The 25,573-nt window shown below is 36.6% G+C and overlaps 1 long non-coding RNA gene across 1 annotated transcript; it reads right to left on the bottom strand.

The window, feature by feature from the left end:
- Window positions 1-19,153: 19,153 nt before the first annotated feature.
- LOC121072445 lies at window positions 19,154-23,972 on the bottom strand. The gene is made up of 3 exons (XR_005821214.1): window positions 23,864-23,972; window positions 23,612-23,707; window positions 19,154-19,227 (listed from the first exon to the last, which is right to left on the bottom strand). It is a non-coding gene; the product is annotated as an uncharacterized LOC121072445 (long non-coding RNA).
- Window positions 23,973-25,573: the final 1,601 nt, after the last annotated feature.

Here is a 25,573-nt window from a genome sequence, read left to right as displayed (position 1 = left end):
AACCTGACAATGCATGAAAATGAGCCATGTTCCAAGAACCAGTTCAGCATTTCAAAAAGATCAGCAAAAATTCACTGGAGGTTTATACTGAATTCTGTTCAGCTTTATCAATTTTGCTAATTTCATTGTGTGGGGGAATATGTTGCCTGACTTTCTGATTACTTTAGATAAAGAATTAATAGCCAGACAAAATTTCATTTTTTACGTTAGTAATTGCTAGCTTGCAAGTGAAGACACTGTTCTTAGCTTTTTTATGTTTCTTTCAAGGAGAAAACTTTGCTCCTCTTGTTATATAATAAATAATAAATATACCTAATAAATAATAAATACATACATAATAAATATCCTAATAGGTACAAGTATGTACCTGCAGAACAATAATACTACTAAAAACACTGCACAGCATAAAACAAAAGAAGCCCTCGGAACTAGACTCCTTTGAAAATATGGCATATAACAGAGAAAATCAGTAGGTATAATCCAGAAAATAGGCAAAGAAAATTACTATGTTCCAGAGACTGTATATAAAACTGTAAAGAAGACAAAAATATAGAATGGAAAATACCTAATTAATTACTTAAAACTTTTGTCAAACACAAATTCAAATAAAACATAACTCTCTGGGCAAAAAAGTGGTAATAAATTATATTAATTAATAAGAAAATCGAGAGTACTAAAATTAAGAAATGATAAAATTAAAATAAAGAAAATTATTAATAAAATAAAATAATTGAAATGAAATGAATAAAAGAGGAGATTTTCCCTATTTTTTGTCTTTGATTCTCTTTATAGCAGGTAATTTCTGCCTCAAACACTGATGGAAGAACAGCAAAATTGGGATAAAAGCTGGAACGGATGGCAAGCCTCTCCAGCAAATTACTAAATATATGCAAATCTGAAGAAAATTCTTCGAGCAATAAAAAAAGAACTGCTACTTAATTATAAACCATATTACTCTAAAACCTGATTTTTTTTCCCATGGAGATTGCTTTACAAATAATATTTTGTTAAAATTACTTCTTACTATCTTTCTAATTAATTGTGTTTTTGTTTTTGTTTTTTCTTTTTTGGAAAAATTTTCCTCACATGGAATCTTATTTTACAGTTATGTCCATTGGCTTTTCATATGCAAGATTAACGGATTGTGTGAAATGCTATGGCATGAAGGGTGGGGAAGATTACTAAGAACTGAATGATGGGAATGATAATAAAGCTAATAAAAAAGCTATTAAAATACAATATAGGAAAACAAAAATAATAGAAAAATCTAGCTACTTTTAGTGTGACTAAAAAATGAACATAGAATAATTTGCACAAACCATTTTAGACCTATTCCAAACTGCAGAACACTGGACTAGTGACCTGTATATGTGAGGAAACACTTTGAAGTAGCATTGTTAGGCAGTGCTGTGGCCCCACAAGCAGGGATAGATGCTTTTTTAGGCATTATCTTCACTAGCAGTTTTGCTACAACAGTGGGTCAAAAAGCCAGTGGCAAAAAGCTCTGAGGAAACTATTCTGGCAGAGAAGAGGAAGACATCTGTACTAAAGCACTGTATAGTTATAGTTTCTCCACATACCCAAATAATTTCAGAGATCTTGATGGACCGAGACAAGAAAAATCATTCCTCCTCTGATCTGGTTGCACCATTCAGTTAAGATCACTTGGTAAAATGCTATCAGGAGGAAATCCAAGAAATACTTAACTGTTGTGCACCTTCCTATTGAGTCTGTGACAATCCAGTTTGTCACACAGGAGTACTCACAGGCCGCAAGAAGTCTTCTTACTTTGCACATGTTGTTGCTATTCTCATGACACTGTGAGTAATTGCACTGAAGCAACCACTTCTTCAGATGTCCGTAAACACACACTGCAACAGACAAATTGCAGATGCTTCATGGACAAATTCAGGAAATGCAACCAAAAATTTTATAGTGTGATTTTACGTATTTTTTCCCAATAATGTAAGCTGTATTTGAATATGTATTACACGCAGCAGCCTCTGTTTATGACAGCTTGTGGTTAGATATCCCATAAAAGGTAACTCACTTCTTCTATTCTGAACTCACTATAGTCCCGCTGACAGCCCAAATTACAGTATTTTATTATATTGCATCTTTACTGTCTATTTTATTTATCTCTGTTGTGCCTTCAAGATTTTGGCATCTATTCAAAACCTTTACCTGTGTCCTCCTGCTGTTTGTCCTTCTGGTAAACTGTTCTGTTTCTTCTGTAGTTTTTTTGGCTTTCTACGCAGAGCAATAGCTCTTACTTTAATATGCTACAAAGTTTATTAGTTTAGAGAGTTTATGAAGATTCTCAATGACACCAAACTGTACTTCTGAATTCCTAGACAGCTGCAAATATAGCCTGTGCATTCAGTTACCAGTTTTGACAACCTGTGAAACACTGCTTGTAAATATGCTCTTTATAGTATAAAGACAGCTTAATTTGAAGTGAAATGTCACAGTAAATATGTATGTTGACTATAACCAATTCACAATTCAACTGTTTGTGCATTGTCCATTTGCTATTCATTAGAACTTCACATCTTGGCCCTTTATATGTCTCATCACAGGTTCTGATAAGATATCATCCATAAAAACTGTAACTTTTCATGGTATATCTAAGTTTGCTCTGTGATGTAACAGCTACATTAACTTAATTGTTTCTGAATTTCCTTGAAGGAGGACATTCTTCCTAGATCTAAAAAGCTTTAACAATTAATGTCTTCATTTGGCAACATGTCCTATTGCATAGCTCCTAAAAGTAAGTACTTTGATTAAGTAAAAAAGTCTTCAATTAACTTTGGTTTACCTCTAGAGTCTGAGATCACAGCCCAATCTCACCACAGAAATAAAATAACATACTTGCATTCATTTCAATGGTTGCACAGATGTGAATGATTTTTGAGCTTCATTTGGTGATATTTAACTTTGTCATTCTTCATATCCATTACAAAACCTTGTCTTCCTTTTAATGTTTCTGAAGAGATTTTTTATCAACAACTTCTTGTTTAGTTGCTTGCCTCTCTGGAAGGCAATTTCCAAAGAGTAGCTTTTTGAGAAAAGAGCTTTTACCCACTCCTGTTTGGATGAGATTTTATAAGGCTCATAAGCACCTGAGTTGTGTAAAAGCAAAAGGAATGTGGGTGGTAATGGCCCTATGTTTCTTCTGAAGCTTCCCACTATGTTTGAAATCTTAAGTATCAGAAGTGAACTGGACCTTGAAACTACATCACATATCAGATAAAGTCCTATGTTTTGTTGTTCTTCTTTTTATGGGACTAGTGAGTTATTTTGCTGAACTTACATGCTGGAAAAAATACAGTGCTTGTAGAGAACTAGCTTCTCCTTGTGCTGGTAAAAGCTCGTGACCTGCTGAAAGTATGCTGATTACTTTCCTCAGAATCACCCTTTAACATGGAGAGAGCGCTTCCCATGTTCCTGTCAGCCATATTCTATTGTCAACTTTCTTCCTCAACCACAGTACACTGTCCATTTTCTCCTATGTTTTTTTTTTCCCCACCACAGTTCCCCCTTTGTTCTGTCTGTTCTACATTACATGTGGTATGTTTGTATGTGTATACAAACTCCTTCTCCTACCTCTTGATTTTATGATACATCTGCTTTTATGTTTGTTGTACTTCTTAGGATGTATTTCTACAGTGTTGATGGTAAACCTGTCCTGTCTCAGCAGGAGGCTGCTCCTTACAGCAATTATACCTGATGACTTCCTTTCCATTTTCCTTCAGCTTCTCATGAAATTGTATTTCCTGAAACCCTGTGAATTCCCCCTTACATAACTCAATGTATTCAACCATCTCTTTTCCATCCAACTTGTTTTCCATCATCTTTTTCATTTTGCTAGATATTTGGCTCATTTACTCATGTATTATCTACTCCGCTACTTTATATTTTTCCCCACTATTTTGATTGTCGTTTTCTTCAAGATTTCCCGGGTTTATTTGAGATCAAGGTATACAACTCCCACTGATTTTAATAACTCCCACTGACTTTTATGTGAGTTTTGTGGCCAAATCCCTAGCAACTCAGAAAACACAGGGCCTGGTGGCTATCATTTATACTTTGTAATTTCTTTCAACAGGAGTTTAGAATCATCTTTTTAAAGGAATAACCCTTTTAAAGCTTTTTCTGTTTTTGCGATCTGACATTACTCTGACTTTTAATAGCTGAGGGACGAAAGAAGACATTTTCTTGGAAGTTAGAGTCTTTGAGTTCTGCACATCCACACTCAGAACAAATTAAGAAAGATTAGTAATTTCCCCTTGAGTCATGGCCAAATTTTGCCCTTGCTTTTTAACATTGCAGTCTATGGTGGTCTTCTCACTTCTATTGCAGATGAGCACACGTCTTGAATAATGAATGACTCTGCCATCAAAAATATGCAAATCTTGTTCTTCATTTCAATATTTGGACATATCAATTTCAATTTCCTAAATCCTCTCTTCTAAGTTGAGCTATTAATGATGCTAAGACAATTATCTAAGTCTACCAGACTGCCTATTGTTCATTCAACAGAAACTCCTATTTTTTCTGGAATGTCAAACTATTTCTGTAATTTTCACATATCAGTTCCTTATTCTTCCACAGAGTTTGTGTATCTAAGTAGTATCCTTGGTGTGTACAGATAAAGGACAAGAAGACTTTGTCTAAGAAAGCAATATTTTCTAATAGACCATCTGATATAACTAAGAACAACAGGTGAGCCTTTAGGTTTAATCCCTTCATCTGTAGGTTAATCCTGTGTTCTTTCCAACAAGACTACAATCCACTAGCAAATTTTGGCCACCTAAAACCATGTCTTTTTCTTCCACTTTACTCCTGCATCTCCAAAAGCAGTTTCTCCAAACCTGAGTATTTTTGTACCTATGTTTCTTTCCAGAAATCAAGCCATTTCTCACATAGCTACAAGTGCTAGCGCAATTGCAGACGATGGGGTTTTGCTGCCCAGCAGTTTACAACATATGAACATTAGAAATACCTAGCACAAATGGCAACTTGATGTCTTTATTCAAGGTCAGACTGTGAATATCCTTTATATGATTTCAAGGGAAAAAAATAATGGAAGGATTTTAAATCACAATATACTGGCAGCCAACATGGCTGATGTGATCCTGAATAGACTCTGTAGAGCAAAAGACCAAGGTGTTGGCAGAGCCCTGAGTCACCCATCCAGGATCAGTGATGAAGCTGGCCATGAAGAAAGAATTCAGATTCCAGAAAGTTCCAGGCACTTGGATGCACAAATGATTTTGCATCTCCTGTATCAGAGAGGTGACTACACAGTTTCACTTACTGTGAGCAAACAGGATTACATCCACTATCTACCATTGCTTCTTACTCAAAAAAGCTATGATATTGGAGTCAGGGTCCCTATATGTAAAGCAACTTTCAACCACAATGACTGATATAATACATGTCTTTAAAATGCTACAAGAATGTTGTATAAACAGATTTTCAGCTATTCACATTGATTTTCATTGGGAGTGAGGGGATATATCTCATTTAGTCCATATTTTGCAGATTTTATTTCACCACTTCACTATTTTCCTTCACTCGGAGAAATTTACTCCATGTGAAAGAAAGCTTTATTGTAAAAGTTGAGAACATCATGCAGCAGCAAAAGACTTAGGCACTGAAGGAGGAATATTTGCCAAAATTACGCATTTCCCAACATTTTATGTTCAATTCCCTGAAGGCTGAAAGTTGCATATACACCAAATATAACAACAAACATACAAACAAAAGCTATACAGGTAGAAAAAAGGGAAAAAAAAAGAGAAAAAACACAAGACTGTAGGTGTGGAAACACGTTGGCTACAGCATAATTTATTTTCATGCTGCAACCCTTATTCGTGCTATGTTGAATGTTAGCATCCAATCCTGAAAATTGCTCCACGCAGCTAAGTTTTTATTGGAGGTTTGCCTGGAGCAGTTTTCAGGATCAGGGCCTGACTCATCAGGTGGTCCTACCAACATGAATTACATTAGTTCAAAGCACAATTCTAATACAAATTAATCACAGCATGTACTCAAATATTTATCAAATGTTTCTTAACCTAGTAATTAGGTTAGCAATTCTCAGACTATCGAATTTTAAGATACGAAATAGATTAAATGTTTTACCTTAAAATCGGATTCCAATCCTTCCGACTCTTGAAATGCAGGATTTAATATTGTTCCTAAGTGGTGATCATTCACCTGCCAAGTGAATCTCACATAGAGAGAGAGATTCCCACATTACAAATGTATGGAAAGTTCTACCTCAGAATTCAATTACAAATATCAATATTTGCTATTCAGAGCAACAGCTCCAAATTAAAGCTCTTTAATTTTATATTATAATTGAAAGTGTAACCAAATTATTGCGTACTCTGTCACTTTTGGCACCACTGACACATACGGGAACTAACCCTGTAGCTGTTGCTCACATTAACACTAATGCAAGTAATCCCATTCAAATTAAGGACGTGTAAATAAAGTTTACTCATGTAAGTAAAAATTATAAGATAGGGTGGATAAAGCTCCTGAAATTGAGTGATACAATCCAATTAGTTTCTTTCTCTTAGGTATGTGGTTACACATGCCTGGCTGGAACTAAAAGTACAACTGAGAATGTAAGACCCTAAATAAGAGATACTGCATAAGGTGCAGTCAGCAGCCCTGATACCAGTTGTTGAGTTTATGAAAAAAGCAGTTCCCAAGAGCTCCCTGCATCCCTCACAGTTCATGTTTTCCTACATGTTTATAGTGTTTAAGAGGCTCCTGACTGAAGCATAGGGCTCGACCTTCTTAACTATTACTTAAGCAAATACACCCTGCTACCATGAGCAGTTCCTTTAGAGAGAGTGAGATAGAAATAAACATTTGCAGGATCACACCTAGAATTCTCTTCTCTATTTTTCTACCTCAGTTTTACATCTTCACCACACCACTATTCAGTCACAGCCCAGATGACTTAACAAGAAAAGGCATTATAACCAAGAGACTAGCATATCACCATTCTTCTTACAAAAGGCTGAATAAATATGCTATGAATACAAACTAGCTAGATTCAGACTACATTCTTCCAACACGTCCAGCACCTTCAAACATTTTGTGCTTAAAATCTTCTCACACACAATTCCACAACTGGTACTGGTCCATCCTAACTACACTCCTTCCGACATACAGCCAGGAATGGAACTAGCATGGCTGAGCTGGTGAAGAGAGCAATTCACTTGTACAGATCCAGAGCTTACTTCCCAGTTAGCTTCCCGTGATTTCCAGTCACCCTGAACCATAAGTCATGCCTTCATCTGCCTCCGTGGCAGCTGGACTCTTTGCCAGCCCTCCTTACAGCCTGGTTCTTTGAAGTATCCTCAGTCCTTCAAATGGCAAGGTAAAGGCAATTTGTAAGGTTAACTGAAAAGTTTTGTGAATTAACTTTGTAATTCATGTCATCACTCTCAAAAGGGTAAGTATTTTTATACAATTTGTTTAAAAAATAAGCAAGCCATATATAGATTGAGCATGTCTCTTCTGTACAAGAGTAATAACCACATTTCACCAAAAATTGAATAAGTCTATCGTGTAAATGAAGGACTCCCTAAGCACACATTAACAAGAGAGACTGTAGCAATCTATCATTTCAATGATTCCTGAACAACAGGATCTGTAAGTAATTTTGATAGAACAGACTGTGACAGCTTCATAGGAATTATTACAAGTTGCATAGGCAAAAATCTACAGAAATCAAAATAGGCTGCAGGCTGTTGTGTCGGTTCACATGTGATCAAGCATTGAAACTAGCCTTGCTAAAAATTAGTGAAAGGATTCACTGGAACAAAAAGATGAAGCGACGGTACAGGGATGACTGAGATGTCACATATGTTAACCACATTGAGAAAACCAGTCTTGTTGTTACATAAAATGTAAATAAAAACAAAATATTTCTTTTCATCTTTCAGAAAAAGCTAAGCTAAACACTGTGCTCCTCATCATATAATTACTATTATAAACAGTATGTACATGCATATGTAAGCTTGAATGACTCCAGTCAGCCAAACTGTATAAGAACAGAAAAGTCTGGATCTTTTACCCATCACTTCTGTCATTTGTCCTTGTATGTCACCTTACACTGAGATAGTCAGAAGAAATTTGCCAAGCAGGACAATATTAGGAAACTGCACCAGCCTTCTTGAGGAACAATTCTAGTTTTTAGAAAATATTTCTCCGTTTTAAAAAACTCTCAGACAAGACACTTACAATGAAATACTTCAAAGACTGTTAAGAGCAGACAGTAAAATATGGCCTTCTCCCCTTAACTTCCCTGCAAAAGAACTAAAAAGTTGCTGTCTGTGAAAGTGAATTAGTAGAATTTATCTGCCAATTCCTACTTGTGAATAGTCAGAGATGAAATAAATTAGAATAGTTCAGAAGTTCTTGTCCACAGTAGTTTAACCTTTCATGTCAGTATTTCTTTTACTGCTGACATTAGTGCATCCTATAAATAGAAAGCTGTTTACATATTTACAATTTTGCACAGGTAAAAAAAAATAAGCAGAAAGTTAAAAAGGAAGAGTTGAAAGGAAGAACAGTTTGTATGTCAATGTCCTAGCAAAAGGCCAGTTTTGTACTTGCAACATGCTGTCTAAATTTTGGCATCTTGATGTTGAATAAATATTTCACTTATGTTTCCTCTCCTCTGCTCAGGGATCACTCCACGTGCAATGAACAAAAGCAATTCCGACTGACACAGACCATTTCATCAGAACCTCATCATGCCTGACAAAAGCCACTAAATGACACTTCTCACTCGTACCAAGTTCAACTGCAGCTTTGCCAGGAAGTTCAGGGGAGTTAGAAGTATCTCAATTCCCAGCACTGTTGCAAAGTATGAGTAAGGTTTACAACTTCAACAGATTGATGATTCTATGATTCAATGTTACAGGAGACCTAGGCCACAAGAAGGAGTTCTGAATGTACACAGGAAACCAAAACAACAGATCCCAAAGCACCTTGATAATGATTGATTTAGATGAACTGTAACACCTTTTTCTACATTTTTTTTTTCAAACTCTGATCTTCCTTGGTGCTATTAGTCACTAACATCAAATAACTTTCCTAAGTAAAGCAAACTGAAAATATGCCTTTGTAAAATATGATTATGATAAAATATGATACATTGCAAGTAAGAATTGTCTCTACAGAAAGAGCTCTATGGAAATGTCATAACATTTGTATTTACCAACCTGTTGTAATCCAGTAGGCTGGATTTACTTTCCTGTGTTTGCCTTCTGGCTCCTATGAAACTCTTCATTCGTGCACTGGTCACCTTCTCTTTTTTCTTTTTCTTTTCTTCAAGAAATAGGTATATTTGCTGAAAGATGCATATTGAGACAACCCAAAAATAAGTGCCCACATAATAAACAGCCTTCTATCCAGAGCTCATAGCTGAACACAGAAGTTGTGTCTATTAAAATCAGCCTACACAGGCAGAGACAGCTTCACACACTTGCGTATATTTAAATGTTCATCTTTCCTGATAACTCTGAAATCAATTTCAGTGCACTAAAGCTATTTTTGAAAACAGACTGTAGCAACAATATGACTATGGCTAATTTTGATTAATCAAATTCCAACTGTGGAAACTTTTTTCAAAAGTAGAGTTCTACTTTCCAACTACTGCTAATTACACCACAAAATGCCCTTGCTTTCCTTGTCTCAGCTGAGCACACACACTGGTTTTCTGACAAATCAGGCATCATAGTCTGCAGTATGTTCCTAACACTGTACTTTCTTTTTAAACATAACATGTAAAAATTGTATTTAGCTTTGTATATAGTTTAAATATCAGAATAATTACACTATCTCAATATACAACAATATTTAAAACATTTCATTTAACAGAGAAAATGCCAGTGCAGAGGGAAAGCCCCACTGTTTGCAGCTTCCCCATTTTCTAGGGCTCTAACAAATTGTCTTAAGTACAAAAAACAAGCTTGTGAATACAAGCACTTTGTTGAATTTTTTCCATTTCTTCTTCTAGGTCTATTTTGAAAATCTCCACATAAGCCTATTTCAATTTAAATATATATATAGATATTCCCATGAATTTATATTATGCTTAAATATTTCAAAATATAAGATACCAGTTAATCATTTAGGTGTACAAATCAGCCTGTCATAGAGATGATATCCCTGTAAAATAAACATGTAAAATTTGTTTTGTGCTTCAGAGCTTGATGTACAATAATTAATACCCACCTTGTCCTAGAAATGCACAAAATGCAGAGAAACATAAATAACTGTGCAGGAAAATTGACCAGATACGTATTTAAATTTCTATGACAGTCAGGGCACATTCTTAGTGGTGTCAAGCAATCTGTGGTAGACCAGGCTGCAACCAAAAAAATTTTTTAGAGCTGGAAAGGAAGCAGAAGCAGCAGCATTTGGGGCTCTGTGGAGGGTCTCTTGTATTAAAAAAAATATGGATTTGCATCAACCTGAAAGTATTTTGTTTCATTCTACAGATTTTTATCCTTCTTCTTTTTCCAAATAAATTAAAAATGCCATGCCAAAAAATTGACAACCTCAGAGAACCTTTTGTTTTTAAATTCTCAAACCAGATCAATTCAGCTTTTCCAAAAAAATAACTTGCCAAATACTCAGTATCAGATGTTCTGACTTTTTAAAATGTGTTTAATTTTTCCTGAGAAAATTGTTTTCCAACTTTGAGAGAAAGTTAGCAATGTTTTCAAATTTTCAAAGATCCTTTTCATGATGAGTACACTATGAACAGTAAAAAACATTATCCAGTTCAATGCTCTATCCTAAGAACTTTTTCTTCGACATCATGTAAGATGTAGTAAATATTTACATCCTCACACTTCACTCTACTCCCCTGTATAATGATATGCTGCCACACCTGCACTGTCTTCATCCAAAGGCTGATTCATTAGTGATTTTAAGACACACTGAGAGGCTTACTTAGCAGAATACCAGAAACAGCTTTTGCAAAGAGCATCATAAATGAAGTGTTGTTATAATCAAATTCAACTTTTCCAGAAGGTACAATTACATTCATATGTATTTCTTCTTAAACATTAGAAAGAACGACGCTGAAAGTTTTTAATCAGCAAAAAGGCACTGTTATCCACATTTAAGTACAGCAGGGATATTTAACAATGAGTCTATTTTTAACATCTGGTATTTGTGATCTGGAAACCATGTATAAGGATAGGATTAAACTGATTCTTACCAGACAACAGAAAAATGAGGGTTAAAATCTGCATCTCTGCTTTGTTCCCGCTCTCCTGTGCCAAGGTGCAACAAAGAGGCCTAGCTCCAGGTGATTCCATTTGCCATATGCACTGCATTTCCTGCACATGCTAGGAATTGAGAACAGCATTTCCAGGTTTGCAGCTAGTCTGATTTTCTTGCTTTTTGTCAGTTTAAGCCTGCCCCCTCCTGTTGTTTAGACATTTTATTTAATTTGTGTCTTTCAATATTTTTATGCCAAGGACAATTAAAAACATACCTCCAAAAAAGCACAGGAGGAATGGAATCATTCTCTGAGAGACTTACAGCCAAATTCAGCCCTTTGGAGAATCTGCTCATGGAAGCGTGAAATTTTCACAGATGTCTGCATAGTGCAAGGTTAGCATGACTGACTTGTTCTGCTGCCTTTGCTATTCAAAATATTTTGGTGCATGGCTCTGGGTGCGGGACGAGCTTTTTCACAGTGTTTCAAAATATAAATCAGCATAGACATTTTCAAAGGGAGTAAATAGTAAAAATGCTGACCCCATATGCTGAGCTTTAGCATTTCTGAGTGGTCTCACTGACTTAGAAGTCCCTTCTTCATTCAGATGTGAAAGGCACAGCATTTGGTATGGGCTCAATTTTATGGCTTGATTTTAGGAGGTACAGCTTTTCTGAGGCAACTCAGACTGATGAACCTGTACTGAGCTCAGCCATGGAGGAGCGACAACGAACACAGGAAGCAGAGGTGCTGCAGGGTCATACAGCAGCCATGCTCTACAGAGCTTCAACACCAGCGATGCTTTCACGGGAAGGAAAAGAACAAGGAAACAAGACGAGGCTAAATTTCCATTGGGGATTCACTCTTGGACAACAGCTATTATTGTAGCTACCGTGTAGTATATCTTCCAGTACAAGAACACCCTACATGCAAAGGGCAGTTCCTCAAAAAGTAGTCAGACTTGTCATGGATCAAGCATTATTTACCCAGGTCTGCAGAGGCAAAGACGTGGATCACTGGCAGTAATTGTATTCCAGCCATGATTTCCTCTTGGGATTTGGCATGATGATGGTCTGAGCACTGCCATAAAAAAAAAAAAAAATTAAAAAATAAATCCAATGCTACAGGCTAATCAATTCTCAGATTAATTTGGAAACTAAGAGCCTACAAAAAGCAACCAGCATTGGTAAATATTTTGTATCTATCTGTTACTAGTCACATGAAGCACATTTTCCCCTCTCCAAATGTCATTACTCAAATCTCCCCAAAATATCCAAAACATTTTTAGCTAAATTCCACGCACAGGCCTGCTTTTAGGAATCAAGTTATGTGTCTACAAAAACACGAATCAGGGTCAACAGTGCTAATCCAAAAAATACCGCTTCTCAAAAGAAACAAAACCTAACGTCACAATCTAGGTCTATTTCATTTCCACATTTGGTCAGTAAGACAGTTTTCTGACCACATTTGTGTAATTAAATAATACTGAATCTCATAAATACAAGAGTTTTCATCTCACAGGAATTGACAGCAAAGTTGCTAGCTGAAGTTTGGAATTGATCACACTTCTATTTAGATCTAACACGTACAACATGCTAAGGCTTCTTCCCCTCTCCCCTGCCATCCCCCCTCCCCATAGAAAAAAATCTGGCAAAGTACATCTGTTTCACAGTAAAAATAAAATATTAATACTACCCAGTAATTGAGCAGCTTCCCAGCCTTTGGGCAAACTTTGGTGAAGTACACAGACTCTCTGGTTTGTACTTGCTGATTCTGCCAGCTTCCTCTTACGCAATTTACATGAGAATATGTTCATTTCCATGTAAGTCAGGTTGTGAGGTGTTTTCCAAACAGCTTTCCAGAGTAATAAATATCATCTGATTGTAAAGCTATACCCTGCACTACAAGTTAGGTTTTGAGTGTCTGTTTAGCAAAGAAAGTACAGTAACTAAATGTTATAATTGCACAAAATGGAACCTGGATACAATTCCAGCAGGTTACACAGAATGCTGATCACTGGGAAAAAGAAAGTCTTTCAGATAGCGTATTAGTAACCCACTAATTGGAACGCTGGAAAAATTAATAAACTGCAAATTGCTTTTCGTACTGAACACACTGATGCCCAAAAGAAGAAGAAGAACTTTGCTGTTATAGAATTTTACTCTGGTGCAGGAAATACACCTTCTGGAATTCCAGCTGGAAAGCAGAAAATAAATGGTATTTTCTCTTTTTCCTGGGAGAGCTCTTTAAATTATCAAGGTAGGGACTCCGTAGGATGCCATTTAACAGAGAAGTTGTGTCAATCATACCTGCTTTTGGAGTGAAATTGTCCTCAACTGCCTTGATTTCAGCCACTCACGGCTCCCCTTTTAACACTTCCCAACCATTCTTTCAGATTATCAGCACAGTTCAAAAGAACACAGGCTGCGTGCACGACTCCTGCACCTGAGAACAGGCTAAGCAAATGCAATATATTTATACTGCCAGGGCACTGGACAAGGGCCTTTGTGTAAATGAAACACAGGTCTTGAAGTTATGGCCTAAGGAAGACTTAAACAGTACAAATGCCTTTGAGTTACCCTCCACGTGTACCATCAACCTACTGATCAAACTCCCAACATCTTGTCACCACTCATAGGATTCAGAGTTAACTCTGCAGCTGGCTGCCCGAGGGGACAGTTGTTCCAAACTCCTAGGTGAGAATCTGGAAGTGACTATGACATAGAAACAGATTCCAGGAAAAAAAGGTTCGCTCTTTCAGCTGAATGGATGAAAATCGCTTCTCAAAACTAGGACCACGGGTAACACAAAACATTAATTGCCCAAAGAAAGAAAGAAAGAGCAGCATTCTCCCTTAAGCATGGGAGCACGTACAATAGCAAACAAAAAGCAAAATATTCTGTGGGGGATATTCTGGGATACAGAGAGTTAATTGTTCAACAAGAAATTCTATCACTGTTCAGAGATGATCTACGTAGTTGAGGCTATAATGTAATATGCTGCTTTTGAAGGAAGTTGTCAGTGTCTGATGGGTTTTTATTACAATTGCTCACTATAAAACGCACTATTTAATTACTAGCATGAAAGTGATTCTAGCATAAAGGAAGAAGGGGAAATGAGACCTCTCCACCTTTTTAACAGTTAATGCACTTGCGCACATAAAATACAATGCTTTTTCATGTGTATTTTTAATGATGCATTGCATTTTCTTAGATCTATGGGATATATTTTCTATGTTGATCTCCTTAGATATGATGGCATATCTAAAGCAATATACAATGACAATATATAATTTAAATAAATCTAAAATTGTTAAGATACTGGTCAAGAAGAGATTAGTGATTTTGTGTGCAACTTAACAGTCCATTAAATGACATGGCTAAGTGCTCTGCTTCTAAAATACATTATCTTTCCTAAGACATTTCAAGTTGAACTCTTAAGATAAGACATCTATTTCCTAAATGATGAATTAACACTTCTGCAATACTGTATATAATCTGGAACTTGACACTTTTTAATCAGCCAACCAAATTTAAAGATACCCATTCTGCAACAGTATACAGACACTGTAAATTAATTGTCAAAATAAACTAACACAGAACACAATGACAGAAAAGAACTAATTTTAAGTGTCAGTTTTTCAACAAAGCAGAGCACAAGCCAGAGTTTCTGACAAGCAGCGTTTTTTGGTTTGCATCTTAAAATCTACAAACTGTAAGTGTACATGGCTATTCAGTGTTTATATCCATTATCAAAGAAACAACTGAACATAATGTGGATTGTCTTTACCCTGACTGAAAACTCTTGTACCAGGACAACCATATCTATTGGGAAAGCAGTATTATTTGGAAAGAGGCCAGATCAGACAGATGGCAGAGAAAAAGGGATCAGTGAAATATTCAGTGTTGGAAAGTTTCAGTAGCAATGTAACATTTAAAGGACAAAGAAATTGGTCAGTATCTTGAGCTTATGATATTGCTAAAGACAAATAAAGGTATGGCATAAAACCCCCACATTTTTCTAGATTAAAACCAATAAATATAATCACCTGTGTTTCTGAGAAAAAGATCTGAAATATTTACTGGAAGTATCAAAATGGAAAAATTATCTTAATGTATAATCAAAAATAATTTACTGTGTTTTCCAAATGAGTATACGGTGGATAAAAAAATCATTCCTACCTTCCTTAATTTTTAATGTAAGTTTGTGAAATTGGGGTAATGTGATTCTTATTGTTTTTATGATATGTATGTCTTTCCATAGCTTTCAACTTTTTAACTATGATAAAAACGTGGATGATAGATTTAGTTCAAGTGTATGATCAACAGGCTACACACTTCAAGTCCCTGCTCTTAATTTCATGTAATGCTGCTCACAAAAACCTGAGATAAGCAGACACTATCTGTTTTTTCATGCACTGAGTTTATGGATGCACAGTAAAACCCTAAAGATTTAACCAGATTTAATCAAGCTATCAAGAAGTAATTCAAGCAGATCTGCTTTTCTTGCCAACACCACACAGAAAGTTGATGTGACTCTATCATCCAGCCACTTTGACTCCCCATCTGCATGATTCAAGGAAATTGATGAATTTAAGAACGAAGCTACTTGACTCATACAACTGCATCCATAGTGTTCAGGGACATAGGTGGCAGTTAATGCAACAAGCATCTGCTGAGACACTGGGGGGAATCCAGCTGAACTATAGTGAAAGCAATTATTTTTTGCAGACCATCAGAACTGTTTGGAGGGAAATATTCCAGAGATCCTTGCTATCAGGACTCCTGGAAACATTTCTGTATTAAACCTAAGTCATGTATATGTACATAATCTTTGTACTGGATCCTATCCAGCTCAAACACATGGGTAATATGGATCCCACTGTGCCAATCATCATGCTACACAATTATTTTAATTTGTTATGCCACAAATAAATAATTGAAGATAAAAGTGGTACTTGTGGTATGAAATCTAGCTTTTGTTGTTAAGATTATTTCCTTGTCCAGTGACATAAAAGTGATCTGTATACCATTATGTAGATAAAACAATTAAAAAGTTTCTCAGAACTAACTCTGTCATCTTGGACAGCAAAATTACTGTTGGAAGGAGCCACCAGAACATTTGTTTTCGTTATAACCAAATGCACCATCCTCATCAAGATGATAATTTGACAGGGTTTTTTTTTTTTGTTCAACTCATGACAATTTATCCATGTCAGTGTTTATTATCTTACTGTCATGAAAGCTCCCATGCAGGCTGCCAGTTCATTATCTATACACAAGTTTAAAGCAGTGTTTTGCTTTATCAAAAATGCCAAGCAACTTATCATTTTGTATTTGCCAAAATTATTTTGTAATAGATCACTGTTGTGGTGTTTTTTTGTTTGTTTTCCTTTTTTTTCTTTAGAAAACAATCTGTGCTGAAGCTTCTCCTAAAATATTAGATATCTAGTGCATCTAGTGGATTAATATGGTTTCGTTAGAGTACAGTGCCACGGTTTCAGTGGAATGTATCCTGGAAGAAAAAATTTGGCTAGTTATAATGAAGACACGTATCTTAACTGTATTTTCTATTAATTTTTTTTTTTATAAATTCTCAGGTGGTAGCTCTTTTGTTCCCTTACAAGAACAGAAAGCTGATTAAATGTGGTTTTATTATCAACAAAATAAGGAGGCTCATAAATGCCGAGTCTCAGTACAAATCTGAACATTTTACACACTATTGTGGGCAAGTAACAAAGACAGAACAAAATATAACAATAGGAATACAGCCATGTAAAGAAATACAGAAGACTACATACAGTAGGGCCCTGTTCTTCAGTTATGAGGGAATTGGATTCCTGGCTGCAGTGCATTCCTTCAAATTAAAAGATCTGTCTTGAAAAAAACTCTCAATCTCTGTTGTTTTCCTACCACCTAACTCTTAACATATCCCCCTTCATATAATGCTGATAGATGCTTTCTAAAGTTGCTTTCATCTTTTCTGCCCAAAACTTTTCTGAGGCATACCAGCCGCTGAGTTGCTTAGTCTGCCTCAACAATCAGCAAAGACCTTCTTTGGTGCCCTATTCTGTCTTGACTTGAGGTTTAACATGTTCTTTTACTTCTCCTTATACCCACTTGCCTTTGCACAGCTCTATAGAGAAAACCCTGTGCCTGTGGCCTCTAGCTTGCCAGCTCTTCAAGGTCTACCAGGTATTTTGTTTCCTTGTGCTCCCTTATCCACATCTGAAGTCTCCAACATTAAGCCTATGCTTCAACTTCCTTGAGCCTTTGTCCTTGGTTAGTCTCTCCCTGCTCTAAGCAGTACCTCTCTTACCTTCAAACACAAATTCTTCTAGTGCACACACGCAAACCCAAGAACTTCTTCAGTTTCCCAAAACTTGGTTCTTTCTGTACATATACTCTCACCCACTCTCTGACAGCTCCCTCTGGATCATAGAATGATAGAATCATTAAGGTTGGAAAAGACCTTCAAGATCATCTGGTCCAGCCATCACCGTACTACCAATGTCACCCACTAAACCATTTCCCTAAGCACCAGGTCCAACCTTTCCTTAAACACTCCCAGGGACGGTGACTCCACCACTTCCCTGGGCAAAAAAAAATCCCAAGGCAACAGCTGATTGTCAGTATGGCTGAAATAGAGCTGTTACTCTCCCTACCCTTTTCTCTCTCCAAGTTCATCTTGCATTAGATCTCCTGTTGTAACGACAGTGGATAATATTGCCATCCCGCCCATCACTCAAACAGAATTGGGACATCATCTTCAACTCAGACTTTTCTCCAGGTCCTCTCTTGACAGCTATATATAACTGTTACAGGACTTTGCTGCTTAGTGCAGGAGATAAAGTTTTCCCACCCATCCATATTGATGCCTTCCTCAGGCTCTTGTCATCTCACATCTTGGTTATTCTAGTATCGTTTCTCCCAATCCTGCCAAGTGCCACCTTGTTAGATGGTCAAATAAGAACACATTCACTTTATCCTACACCGCCCTTCATGCTTGGGAGGAACTTTTCAGAAATACCTGTTCAGGGCCCTGTTATCTTCAAATTCTTCCTTCAAACTCTCTTTTAGCAGTGTGCCAATTAAATGCAGAGAAAACCGTGCTTCCTGACCCACACTGTCATTGGGTCCTTCTGCTTCCCTATCTCCATGTCCATCCGTCACCTCTCATCTCACAACTACACTGCAAGGTCTTGGGATCAGGGATGGCCTCGTGTTTGTACAGCACCAACCAGAGCAAAGCCCACTGCACCACTAGGATTTCTGCAGAGCAGAGAACAGTACTGCAGACCACAGAAAAGTGTCACTGTGGTAAGAGCAGCTGCCACCCTCAGCACAGCTATCCTTACTGCATCAGGGAGAAAAACCCCATCAGACCTTTCTTCCCACACGTGTCTGCTTGCAGCTTCTCTTAACAAAACACTGTCTGCTTGACTTGGAGGCAGGCGCTCCAAGGGATACATCACTGTCTCACACTTTGTAGTCTGTCAAACACTCAACCGGCTCTTTTCCCTCATCAGAGAAATAATAAGGTAAACCTTGAGAGATCCAGCAAACAAAAACAGTGTCAAAACAAGCATGGGCCAGATCCAGAGCCTTTTATATTTAAAAGAAATGCTAAATTTACTTTAATGAGCTTTGACAAAGGTCTGCTGTTATAAAGAAAAACAGGCTTTTGCTGAAATTGGTCGAGTCATCACAGTAAGAGGCAGAGCACTCTTCCAGTCCCACCACTGAGTTATTCAGCCATTCCCAGCCACCTGCTGGCAGTTCACACTCCCTCTCAGCGCTCCCTTCCTGTAAACCTAACATATTCCAGCTGTTCTGTGGTCCCAGGCCTTAACCCTTGCCTCCCCTTACAGAGCTAAAGGACTTACTGTCTTCCTCTGCACCGTCCCTTTTCCCCAAGCAGCTTCGTGTCACACTCTTCATGCAGCTCTGCGAGGAGGCCTAAGAGAAAGCTGATCTGTTTAGATTGCAAAGTAAAACAAGCAGACTGTAAAGAAACAAATGATCTGTTCTGGATCTGAATATTTTGCAATGATTTCATATTTTAATCCTAATTCTAACATGAAAAATAAATGTGTCTTTAGCATTGTCTTTTCTAATTTATCTCTTAGAGAACAAAATTAGTCCTTAAGTCCTAAAACACCAGTTTTATTTGTATACATATATATATGTATGTTTCCTTAGCCTTGTTTGATAGGAAAATTGCACCTTGGTATATTTACAATATGATATTGTAGCAGATGCAGCCTTAGTACTGTTGCCATTTGTTACTGGTCATCATGAGAACAAAGTCAAGGAAAAAACCTACAGTTTCTTCATGAAAAGAAAAAAAAATTTCTTTTGATTTCACTAACCCAAACAAAAAAGTATCATGAGAATTTCATATGCATCTTCTTGTCAACTGCTTCTGACCCCAGACACTGTGGTTTATACCTATAAGCAGACTCTGTGAGTACTTATCCTTCAGCTTCATCCACAGTTCCAACCTGTGAGAGGAAGAGTAAATCAATACTTGCTGCCATGAACTTCTTGAGAAGTTTACTTTGCAGCTTTTCAATATATTTTTTCACGTCCTCAGACACTGCTTGTGGCCAGCCATCATAACTGTTTGGGCTGGAAAGAACATCAGTAGCATCTATCAATAAGTCACACACAGGGAAATAATTGAGGTTCTTGAATGTGAAACTGGGAGCTGGCAGCGGGAGAATACATTTCCAAAAGGAATCTCTCAGCAATAAGAGCTCTACAATGAATGCACAGAGACCAAGATAACATGATGGCACACATTTAACACCCGCCTCACATTGCAACTGTTCACATTTGACGAGTTTATTTATATTCTCTCCGTTTTATGACAGGACACATTGGGACACAAAGTCATTAGCTGATATACCTTATTGCAAGACTGTCAAATTCCTACACACAGAAATACTGAGGGCTGAACGTAAGATACTTGTGAATGATAACATCCGCTTCATTGGAGGTAGTTATGTATGGCAAACCAGCTATTAAAAGTAGACAACCAATTCAGTGCTCTCTCTAAAAACTTAAGACAGTTTGAGAAACAGCCTCAGTTATTAGTAAGAAAAAGTTTTTGGTGGTCACCAAACATACTAACAAGGAGGATAAAGCACAACTGGGACTAGATGTGAAATTCACTCAAATTTTGAATGTTACTTGTATAAAGTGATATATATCTACATTCTTGATCTTTACAAATAGTTTTTCAGTTTTATTACTTCAAAGGGCATCAGGAGCTGACAGCATAGAAAGTAATTAGAGCACAGCATATCCACAGAAAGTATTTTGACAGATAGATATAGAAAAACAGGCATATGATGGATTGCCCTCAATGCAGGAATTGTTTCAAAGATATTTCAAAATTTTGCAATTGAATTTAGAAAGAAGCAATGAAAAAATACAGGGAATCCTATGCCAACCACAAAAGAGTCCAGCAGATGAGAAATATTCTCTACGAAGCCTAAATTCACAGGCTTTTCCCTGTCCCTAATGAAGCTAATCAATGAGATATAGGATCTGATTTGGATATTTATTTTTATATCAAGTATAAATTTATCCTTGGTTCCTTTTACCTTCTGTAATTTGGGATATTTAGATCCTGCCTCTTAAGCTTGTATTATATAAGCTTAATATTGTGAGTCCCATTGAAACTTTTCCCTATGATATGAGCACATTGTGAAAGGAAGGTTTGTACTGCCTACCAACCCAGACGATAACTGACATTCAAGACAGCTAAGATGGCAGTTGCGTGGGTTTTTGGTATATGCTTTATTTGAAAAAAAATAAAAAATATATATATATATTTGTCTATATGGAAATTTGAGGAGTATTGATTTTAACCCTGGGTTACAAATCTCTCCATTTCATTTTTCCATTTGACTCTTTAGAGAGATCTATAGAAACACTGAAAACATGCATTTCCTACTCAAACCTCATCTTATGGAACTTGGTATGCTAGTAAAGTAGCCTTCAGTTGCCAGATTCTTAAAATGGCTGCAAGAAGTCTAAGACCGTGTCTACTATCTATCTTCTCTTTATCATTTTGAACAACTGGTGCCCTTAGTATAAGCTAGGCTTATAGTGATGATTATTATAGTAATGATTTTCAAGTTCCTGAAAAGCAGTATTTCAACTTAAAAAAGCAGAATCTGTTTGGTCCATAAAAACATAGTGATTGCTATTACAAGTTCTACATAAAGTATCTAGAAGTACTCAAAAGTCCTCCTATCTGGGTTAACTGGCTTTTTTCTGAAGATATTTTCTAGTTTTTTTCCTACTCAGATGGCTTCAAATTGTAATTTGGGCAGCTGGAACCTGGGGGCATATTTGCTTCATTACATATGTTATTTTGTCATCTGGAGCTGATTTTTTGTTAATATACAGATGGACACAGAAAACCTTCAAAGACCTTACAAATATATTTTGTTTTAAATGTAAATACCACCCTGGTATCATTAATAGCTAAGCTAGCTTGTTTCTCTTAGCATTCTGCGCCTTATATGCCAATAATCTCAGGGTTTTATTTTGCCTGATATAAATTTTCATTACGCCTGAGGAGGGCTCTTTCTGTCTTTCCTGACTGATTCAGGTTTAATTGGCCTCTAAGGACAGTAAGCTGCTTGAGGGTTCTTTTAGAATCTGTGTTCATCTGCTGCTTTGCCAAATATTTTTTTATTACTATTTCATCTAACAATTTGTTTCCATCAGCTTCTTTTCCCCATTTTCCTCATCTGAGACAAAGCGGTTACATTTTTTTTCCTCATATTCTATAAGCATCCCCCCAACAGTGTTCTCTGAAGAACCACTATTTTTCAGGTAGCTCCACCTTTTCTCACCTTTTCTTTCCAAGTCTGTTCTGGTATGTCCTAAAAAACGTTTAGACAAAAGATTTTGTCTCCATTCTAACTGAATCTCCATAGTAGATGTGTGGGCTGACCATGCTATTTAACCTCTTTCCAGCAAGGACAAACTGAGCGTAAGTTAGTCAGAACGTAATTGAATCTGACATAGAGACAGTATGGAAAAACAAAACAAAACAAACAAACAAAGCCAAAAAACTCTTATACAAGGAACTCAAAATTATACAGAAAAGTATTTTTGATTTCATCTTTTTTTTTTTTTCATCTTTCTTAATAAGAATTTAGGATTTCTTGGAGCATTTTCCTTCTTCCTGTCTATCAGGGAAGACTAGGATTCTTCTGCGATTTCCTCTAAAGCGAATTAAGAGTTTTGCTATCATTGTGCAATTTCCTGATTTTTTAATTTTCTTCTGTGTAGGTACAGAAGCCTCCACTTCAGCAATATATTATTTCCATGAGCAGTACTAAATCTATTATTTACCTGTCGTACTTCTAATTGTGCTTTCAGCGTTTCAGAAATAGTGCCATTCTGCCACAGTAATTAGCAGATTTCTAAGCTGGTAGCTCACAGTTTGCTCTTTGTAGCTAGTACTCTTCTATTCCTCTATGCAGCTTCTGTTTTTTTTTTTTTTTTTTTTTTTTAATAATAAAAAAAATTCAACCATAAAGTTTGTGGCCATCTCTCTGTTCATAGATGATCAAAACATTCAAATCAGTAGCTATTTCATATGGCTGAGTACTCCAAAAGCCAAGCTTTGTCTGAAATAGATTCTGATCTCTCACAAGTGATATTCAGGTTTTCAGTAGCGTAAACTACAAACTTTGAACCTACTCTAATAGGCTTTCATGGTCTTGTCATTATTCTGATGTTAAAGAGTCTTTAAAAATGGAAACCACACCTCTCACAGGATCTGCTGAAGTTCAGGATAATACTAGCAGAAACTACATCAAGAGGAGCGTAGCAGAAGTCAACAAATTATTGCACAACATTTGTAATGTCTGAGTACTAAAATGTGCACAGAAAAGATAAAAATTTATACTTTGTACTTTCCGTAACAGGGACAGGAGACAGAGGAATGGACTCCAGAGATAAAAAGAAAGAGAAATAATAGGGGAGGGATAGATAAATAAAATGTTAAAATGGACAGAAAAAGGAATGACAGAAATAGTCTGCTTTTGACCGAAGTGTAGCAGATGTTCCCTATTAAAGCAGCTGTCTTAAATTAACACCTTGAATGAAATTCTGTATCCATTGAACATCAAGGAGGATGAAACTCCTTGAAAAAAATCACAATCTTTAAGATAAAACCAAACAACTGGATAGGTGTTTAAGACTGCCATTAGAATATTTTCTGTAGTCTTTCTTGAAACGAAGAGGAGAGAGAAGCATGGAAGTAAGAAGTTAAATGCAACTTTAATTATTTCACGCAAATATTTAAGCTTACCTGGCTGAGGAGAAGTAAGAGGGTATGTTCTCCTAGCTCACTTGCTTGCTTATAACCTGTCTTGGACCCTTTCACTACCTTTGTCTTCCTAAGGACCTGTAAAATTTTTGTGTTCCAAGAAGTGGGAATCTAAGATAACAAGCAGTAATATTTCATTGCCTTTATAAGTTTACATATACAAAGGCTATAAATCAAAGGATACAAGATCTCTTTCATAAACTCACATTACTCAATGAGCATCAAATACTGTACCTGTATCTCAGACTGTTTTTGAAGTCTTGGGCTGACAGGACCACATTTTGCTTGTCTGCCATACACAATCTGCATGCACTGAATTGACAGATCACAAACTGTGCTGACAAACATAGAAACAAAACAACAAAAAAAAACACTAGAAAACTTTTGGTCTCTGTGGTCTTTTCCAGTCTTTGCTGCTTCAACTGTTTGTTAGATTAAGCGCAGGTTAAAGTATACTCAAAAGGAAATGTCATTTTAAATTGCAGGGATCACTAATACATACCTAACAGTGCACTTGAAAAACAAATCACATTATGCATGCACACACCAGTCTTTAAGCATTCAGGCTACAAACTGTTTACATTTGAAGTGTCAAACGTGCGTGGTTTTTTTATAATTACATAATTTTATTATTATTTTTAAAATTTATTGTAGTATTTTACACCTATTTACACGCTCTGACTCTGAAATCTATGATTTGTGCAGTATCTGGTGATGAATTTCAAAATTAGCGTTTCTAAACTATGGAAAAAGTCATGAACACTAGGAGACAACTTACGGCCCTTGCTCAAAATTATAAAGGTGTTTCACTTACTCATTTTTTAGTGTAACACTGAACTGAGCATTACTGTGGAAATCCATTACTATTGTCATAAATGTAGATGTGAACCTTACTTGTACCAGTCTGTGACAGAAGGTCCAATGTACCACCAACGTAACTCGCTCATAGAGTCTCTGAAACTATTTCACAGAGATGGTAGAAAACATAAACATAAAGAAAAAAACAACCTACTGAGGAACACAGAGTCCATTTCACCATGATAGAAAAGCACCCTAGATAACCTGAGCCTCAAATTCCCCTAGGGAGCCAATCCCCCCCCCCCAACTTCTCATGCTTCCTAGATAGCAAAGGTCAAACGATCCACACCTGGCAGATTTTGCTTAACAAGGGTAGAACCAAGAGACCTTGTGGAATAGGCTCATCTACCTGGCTTCAATGTTTTAAGGCCAATTGCTCCTTATTTTCCAATTGCTCCTAATAGAAATAACCTGACAAGGGGCTTAGTGGTTAGAGTTGACCTAATTAATTAACTACAAAAGGTGCACAAGGGTCATCTTTCTGTTAGTCATTCTGTGAGGAAAATTATTACAGAGTCTGTTAAAAAAAAAAAAAAAAAGAAAGAAAAGAAAAAAGAAAATAACCTTAAAGGCAAAATTGCTATCATAGATTGTCATCTGTCTAGTCATGACAGATAAAGAATATAGCAATCAGAATTACTTTTCTTGACGTTAATGTTATTTAAATTTGCTTTTCTGAGATCTCTTCTTTATGCAGGACTTTTCAAAATCTAGCCCCACGACCTCTGGCTACAGCATTTACTTCAGCTGCGTATAAACTATCACATATAAATGCCAGGATCCAGATCCTCACTCATTATTCAGGTCAAGGACTGGGATGAAAGTTTTGGCCTTAATTTGGTTATGTGCCTACATTGCTGTTTCCTGGCAGGTCATGGGAAGAAGATTGGCTGGCTTGGGGGAGTTTATGTACACATGGCTTTTAGGCTGCAGCCAAAGTGTTCCTCTAGATCTGGAAGTTTGAACATGGTTGCAGTCTCCAACCTCAGATACAACCACATATTAGTCTGGTGCAACTGATTTTTGTGTTTCTTGCACTAGCTGTTCCTTCACCTCCTCTTCAGATATAAGAAGGACACGCATCTC

This window comes from Cygnus olor, chromosome 6 (assembly GCF_009769625.2).
Source record: "Cygnus olor isolate bCygOlo1 chromosome 6, bCygOlo1.pri.v2, whole genome shotgun sequence".
Lineage (NCBI taxonomy): Eukaryota > Metazoa > Chordata > Aves > Anseriformes > Anatidae > Cygnus > Cygnus olor.
Note: the sequence above shows the minus strand (reverse complement) of the source record. Positions and strands in the feature narration are given on the sequence as shown.